Here is a 7,163-nt window from a genome sequence, read left to right as displayed (position 1 = left end):
GGTGTTGCGCGCTAAAGCTTTACGCTGAACTAATATATGCCTTACTTAATAAATAGTTTCTTTTTACCACTACATTCAGGTGAAATACCAGCAGATGCGCTGAAGACACGTGTTGTCCAAGTTAAACAATGTGAACGGTTAACTATCGACCAATGTCTACCTTAAGCGTGCGCTGTTAAATGGTGGAACATTTTATAGGATCAGGATTATTTTTGACAGCATTTCGAAAACAATAATCCAAGTTCATAATAACAACGTGGTTTGTGAAAAGGCTTATCAACCGGCGCTCAGCAGCTATCGGCGGTGCATGAATATGGATTTATGTTGGATCGAAACACTACATCCGATGTGTTGTTCCAGGAATTTTCCAGAGCTTTTGATCAGTGCACACATGTAAACATTGTTTAAACTGGAATATATAGGTCCCTTCCAACTATTGTGTACTGAATAAAGCCCGATCTTAGTGATGAGAAACAGTAAACTATCATTAAGAACGCACTTCGCGGATGTTAGAGTTACTTTCTCTGTACGGAAGCGAAGGGATTTGGGCTCGCCCGCGTTTAAAATTTTCACATGAGTTCGTTGATATTATTTCTATATAAGTGAGTGCTCAATTATTCGGCGATGTTTGCATTGTGTTTAAAGAAATACCGAGGAAAACGTTCAAGTATGGTTACAGGACGCTGTAGGAGGTGCGCCCCGCTTTGATTATATAGTGTTTAGGACGCATGGCCTCTGAAACCAAGGATGCGGGATCGAATCACGATCTCTTTCTCATCTTTATTAATGATTTGCAAAGTAGCATTGATGTTCCAATAAGACTGTTTGCTGACGACTGCGTGTTGTACAGTAGCGTAAATACGATTGATGATCAGATTAAATTAAATTTAAACCTACAAAGAATAGTCAATTGGTGTAACGACTGGCAGATGGAGTTAAGACTGTTTGCTGACGACTGCGTGTTGTACAGTAGCGTAAATACGATTGATGATCAGATTAAATTAAATTTAAACCTACAAAGAATAGTCAATTGGTGTAACGACTGGCAGATGGAGTCTGTGTTCATGTCAGTAACTAGGAAAAAGAATGTTCTTAATTTCAATTATCAAATAAATGGTTACATCCTCGAAAGAGTTGATCAGTATAAATACCTAGGCTTAACTTTTACATCAGACCTACGATGGAATACCCACATTGAAAATGTCATCTCCAAAGCTTTTAAAACACTATGGTACCTGCGGCGCACAATGCACAGTGCTACCCCGGATGGAAAGTGCCTGGCTTACAAAACCCTAGTCAGACCAATTATTGAATATGCCAAAGTAGTATGGGATCCTCACACAGCAACTACCATTCACAAGCTAGATAGGATTCACTGGCTCGCTGCAAGGTTTATATATAATAAATACCGCCGTAACCATTCTTCAACAGACCTCTGCCAACAAGCTCAACTACCAATGTTAGAAAGCAGAACCAGGTATGAAAGACTAAAAACTCTTTACCTCATTATCAATAATTACCTAAAAATTAATAAATCAGACTATTTTGAGATCAAAACTAATGAGACATCAAGGCATCGTCATAGTAGGTTCATTCAATTGCCGGCTATAAAAAATAATTGCTTCAAGTTTAGTTATTACCCGCGAACTTGTAAGGACTGGAACTCTCTTCCAGATTCTGCTGTTGAATTTGTACGCCATTTAGAAAATTTCATCTATGGCTCTACCACAGGGTGATGAGGTTCTATTGCTGTTGTGTAGGGTGGCTGTTGTTCTGATTCCTGTGTAATTCATTTTTGTTTTGTTTGTGTGTGTATTCAGAGACAAGTTTTGATTGACTATGGATTTTCATCGTCTTCTATATTGCTCATTTTTTGTTTTGTATTTTCCACTCCTGTTACAGCCCCTTATGGTGGCTGACAGTATTAATAAATGAAATGATCGTGGCGGCTGCTTTTCGATGGAGGGAAGCAGCAAGGCGCTCGTTTGCTCTACGATGTAAGTGCACGTTAAAAAATAGCTGTTATGCAGCTCTGGTTAAACCTAGTCGAGTAGCGATAGCTACAGACCCCAGGGTATGCTTGCTCTTCGCTTGTAGTTAGACATTTTACGAAGAACTCGAGCAGCATTCATCAGAAGTCGACGCTGTAGATTCATCGCTAGAGGCTACGTGAGCCCGTCTATCTGCATCGCTTTCAGGGCGTTTGGATAACCATTCGGCAAGCTCCTCTTCAGTCTCTTCATCCCACTGTTGACACAGTTGACGCCCCCTTATCTGCTTTATTTTCGTCTTACAGATTTCAACGACGAACCCTGCTGCGCTGGCCTCAGCACAGCTCTAAGTGTGACGTCAGAAACTTTTGCGCCACCGCGCTTCTGCCGGCCGAGCTGTAAACGGGTAACACGAGCAGCAGCGACGGTGGGGATCGGACGCCCCCTTATCTGCTTTATTTTCGTCTTATACCCTAGTCAGACGGACACGCTAACCGCGGTTATGCTTAACTACATTTAGCCGGAAGAACCGTGGTTACACGAAACCGTCATCTCGCCGCTGCCAAACGGGGATTAGGCCCACCGTTCGGTGGTTTGACAGCGATCACGTGGTTTCCAAATAGACAACCAAATTGCCATTAATTTCTTGCAATAAACGACTTAATAACACTACACGGTAATGTTTTTATCCACAAGGTATATGCACGTTGTGCAGCTACACGTGAATGCGCTATAGGGCCCTTCGTCCATGGCTTGCAGGCCAGCGTTGAGGTCGGCAGCAATCGCCGCATAAATGCGTGCGTTTCTCGTACAGGCCCGCAAAGCGTGGAGCCTCTTCTCCCACAGCCGTATTAAAATCATCGTTGCTTCATGCGACCACAGAAGTCTCGTAGCTGCAGCCGGAGATGCCAGAGATGCAGGAGGCACAACGCACGTACCACTCAGAGACGCCACCATCTTTACTCTGGTTCACGGTTTGAGCGATGAAACCGAGGTTGCCAAGCTCGGTTCGCGCCAACCGTAGTTAGCGGGCTAACCGCGTTCGGTTCCGCCGTGTGAACAACCGTAACCGCGGTTACCGATAACTACGGTTATCGTAACCGCAGTTAAGCATGCCCGTGTGACAAGGGTATTACAGGTTGGTGAAAAACCTACTTTTCTAATAGATATTTTTCTTTCACCACACCCGCTGCTGCCGTGTTGCTCGCTGCTTCCTTTTATTGTTTTTTTACCGTGCTCTCATTTTTAGTGTTAGGAGAAAGATTTTCCCGTTTTAAACCTGTATGTTGCATAAGCTATACTAAGGCTAACATGCCAGAGACATGCCCTTCCTGCAAAATCAAGTGCGCCGAATGTGAGTACACCTACCATCTCGGCAATTGCTCTGCTGTCTCTTCGTCAACATATAAGGGAAAAGGCGAGAAAGGTCGCAAAGCGTGGCGATGTCCAGACTGTCGTAAAACAAACGCAGGAAGCTCTGACACGCCCAGTACGCACCGAGACCTTGATAGCTGTTTAGCCGGCATATGTCAAAAACTTGATGCTCTTGCTGCCCTGCCTGATCAAGTCGATGAAGTGAAGAATTCCATTGAACTAATGTCAAAAAATACGATGATATACTTGAGCAACAAGTTACACATGATAAAGAAATCTGTACCTTAAAGAAACCTGTTAGTGCCCTTGAGACCAGAGTCGACGCTGATGATGTTGAGTCGTGGAAAATGACTGTGAACGACCTTGGGTGGCGAAATAGAAAGCTGAATCTTGAGGTGCATGGCATACCGGTGAGAAATGATGAGAATCTGATGGAAAAGGTAAATGATGTAGCAAAATCTGTGAATTTGCCAGAGCTCTCTTTGAACGACGTCGATGTTGTGCACGACTTCCTTCAAAGGCAGGGAAGGTGCCCGGAATCATTGTACAGTTTTCAAAGTTCTCCACTCGGGACATGTGGTTTCGGAAGCGGACAGCCTTCAGAGTTGCTCAGTCGGATGTTTCAGTCACTGAAAACATGACGCGTCAAAGCCGTGAGCTCTTGTGCTATGCAAAGGCTTGGGCAGGTGAAAATGAGTACCAGTACGCTTGGCACCGGAATGGAAAAGTGTTCGTTAGAAGGAAACAATACGACTCTGCGATTGTCATCCGTTGTGCAGCAGATTTAGACCAGTTGTGAGGCCAGTAATGTGCGGTAATACGCGGCACTCTTTTTTTCAATTTCTTTTTTTACTGATCTAGTTGATCTCTGTTACCTCAGTAGTTCCATTTAGCTTGATAATCCTCATTGCTGCTCTTGTATTCGCGTTAATCTCAGATCTGGCCGAAATAAGCAGGAAGAACTTGACTGTTTTTTCAGCGAAGTGGAAACTCGTTTCGATGTTTTCGGAAACGTGGTTTACTTGTGAAGGTGACGTTTATGTTATATCGACGTACAAGTGTTTCTATATGAATCGATCCATAAGAAGGGGAGGTGGTGTTTCAATGTTAGTTTCATCTTATGAAATCGGAAATGCTGCCTGAATTTTGTTGCATCACGCCCCATTACGAAGTCTTGGCAGTCAAGTCTGGCACAAAAATATTTTGTGTCTGCTATCGTCTCCCGGGTAGCAGTTCTGCTGAGCTCTTTTTATTTCTTGATTCGTTCCTAGAATTTGTTAACATGAACCAATATCAGTTAATTTTAGGTGGCGATTATAACATTGACATGCTGGCCAATAATAACACATCAATCGAGTTTATTACTTTACTTAACGTTCACTCCTGTGTAAATGTCATCATGTCACCGACACGGATTACAACAGAATCAGAAACACTCAGATATTTTCATAACAAACTTCAAAACAGATACCTTGAAATCTGGCACTATCGGTTATGATCTGAGTGATCATATGCCAATATTCATATCTGTCAATCTCACTTCGAATTCCCAACGACAACCGCACCAAACGTCATTTTATCGAGTTATAAATGATGGCACGTTATGCAAGTTCAAGGAACGCTTATCTATTGTTAACTGGGAACATGTTTTTGAGGAAAGTGACCCTGATGAAGCGTACGCAAATTTTTTAGAGATATTTACTGACATTTATTATGTTTCCTTTCCACTGAAGAAATTCTCCCAATCAAAGAAAAGTAGAAAACAATGGGTCGACAAAGACATGTTGCAGTTGATAAGAAAACGAGATAAACTTTACAGACAGTTTTTACAAAGTAGGTGTCCTGAAGCGTTAAAAACGTTCAAAAGAATTAGGAACTTTGTCACAAAGCAACTTCGCGCCGCTAAAAAGCAATATATTTATAACTGATTTAATTCAACTGGTGGACAATCTGATAAGGTTTGGAAGGTTTTAAAATCTCTTTGATAATTCTTCCGAACCGACCACAAAAATTATTCATGAAGGGATTGAAAAAAAGGGAGCTGACCTAGCAGATTCCTTTAATGACTACTTTCTTTCCTTTGCTGATACATCAAACGGCGACGTAAATCTGTCTAATATGAGTGCCCGAAATAGTGAAACAATATTCCTAACACCGGTTACAGTAAATGAAGGCATTAAAGAATTTTTATCATTTAATAATAGTAAAGCTACAGATGTGTCAGGTTTCCAAAAACAGCCCATAAAATTTACTATCGACATTCTTCCACCTTGCCTTGCCCATATCTTCAACCTATCTTTGGTGTCCGGCGTTTTCCCGCGTCTTATGCAAAGGGCAAAAGTCACAGTAGTATATAGAAAAGGAAACAAAAATGAAGTGGCAAACTATCGCCCGATATCAATCTTACCGGTGTTTTCAAAAGGCCTCGAAAAAGTCACTCTTAAACGGGCTATCCTGCTTCACTGAAATATATAACATTATCACTACCGCTCAATATGGCTTTCGTAAAAACAGATCGACTGAGTTAGCTCTCCTTGCTCAGAAAGAGTTCATACTAAAAATGTTCAATAAAAAAACTTGGTACTTGGATCATTTTCAGATTTTTCAAAGGCGTTTGACCTTGTTAATCACTCTGTGCTGCTTAAGAAACTGGATCACTACGGCATCAGAGGCATAGCTCATATGCTGATTTCCTCATACTTGCGACATAGGCCTCAGTTTGTTAGTATTGCCGGTGAATGCTCCCAGTTGAAAGCGGTAGCTTCTGGCGTTCCGCAAGGGAGCATTTTGGGTCCATTTCATTTTGTTCTTTATGTTAATGATATTGTCAACATCGACAGCACTGCTAAGTACATAATTTACGCAAATGACACTAGCCTGTTTTTTTCGGGTACTTCAACAGCTGATCTCGCAAATCGAGCTAATAAAACCTTAAAAGAAATAAATACTTGGGCGACTGATAATCACTTAAGGATTAACGTTAGCAAAACTGCAGCAGTTATGTTTCACCCACGTCATAAACATTTTGAACCTCCTCTAATTGAATTAAACAATACCAGAATAGAATATGTGCAGCCTGTGAAAACTCTCGGCGTTCACTTTGCAGCAGATATGTCGTGGAATGATCATATTAATTACGTAGTTCAGAAACTTTCCAGAACAGTTGGTATCATGCGCCGAAATGGCTTTAATTTTCCTACGTCAGTTAACATGTTACTTTAACACTCTTTGTTCTCTTCCATAGCCAACTACGGATGTATGTGTGGGCAACAACAACAGCTGAAAATATTAACTAACTGTCTTACAAAAGCGCATTATACGCATTGCATGTAAAGTGCCGTATTTCTTCCACACTGCAAGCCTTTTACATCAACACAACGTTATACAAATGAAGTCCATGTATCACTATAGGCTGTGCTATAAATATAAACTCGCCATAATGAAAAAGGATGACTTCTTACTTACACTTGCTGGGTTAGAGCAAAGCAGAACTGTGTATGATACCCGCGCAACAGAACCTTGGCATGTTAAGAAATGCCGCACAAACTATGGCAAACAAATGTTGCAGCATACCTAACCCGACCCTTCTGAACCAGTTGTACTGCTCCGAAAATATAGATTTAACCATTATTTCTTTGAAAGAATTGCCCCAAATGTTCATGTAGTTTTGTACTGTACAAGTGCAATGCACTGCGTACTAAAAGTACGTCTCTTTCTTTGTACCGACGATGTTTTTTTTTTCCTCATATCTTGTTTGATGTATTGTACTCCGCCGCCGTCAATGCTGCTCTGTAAGAG

The sequence above is a fragment of the Amblyomma maculatum genome, chromosome 5, assembly GCF_055883805.1.
Source record: "Amblyomma maculatum isolate TAMU_Amacu chromosome 5, ASM5588380v1, whole genome shotgun sequence".
NCBI classification, from domain to species: domain Eukaryota; kingdom Metazoa; phylum Arthropoda; class Arachnida; order Ixodida; family Ixodidae; genus Amblyomma; species Amblyomma maculatum.
The sequence above is the reverse complement of the archived record's forward strand: the minus strand, read 5'-3'. Positions refer to the sequence as shown.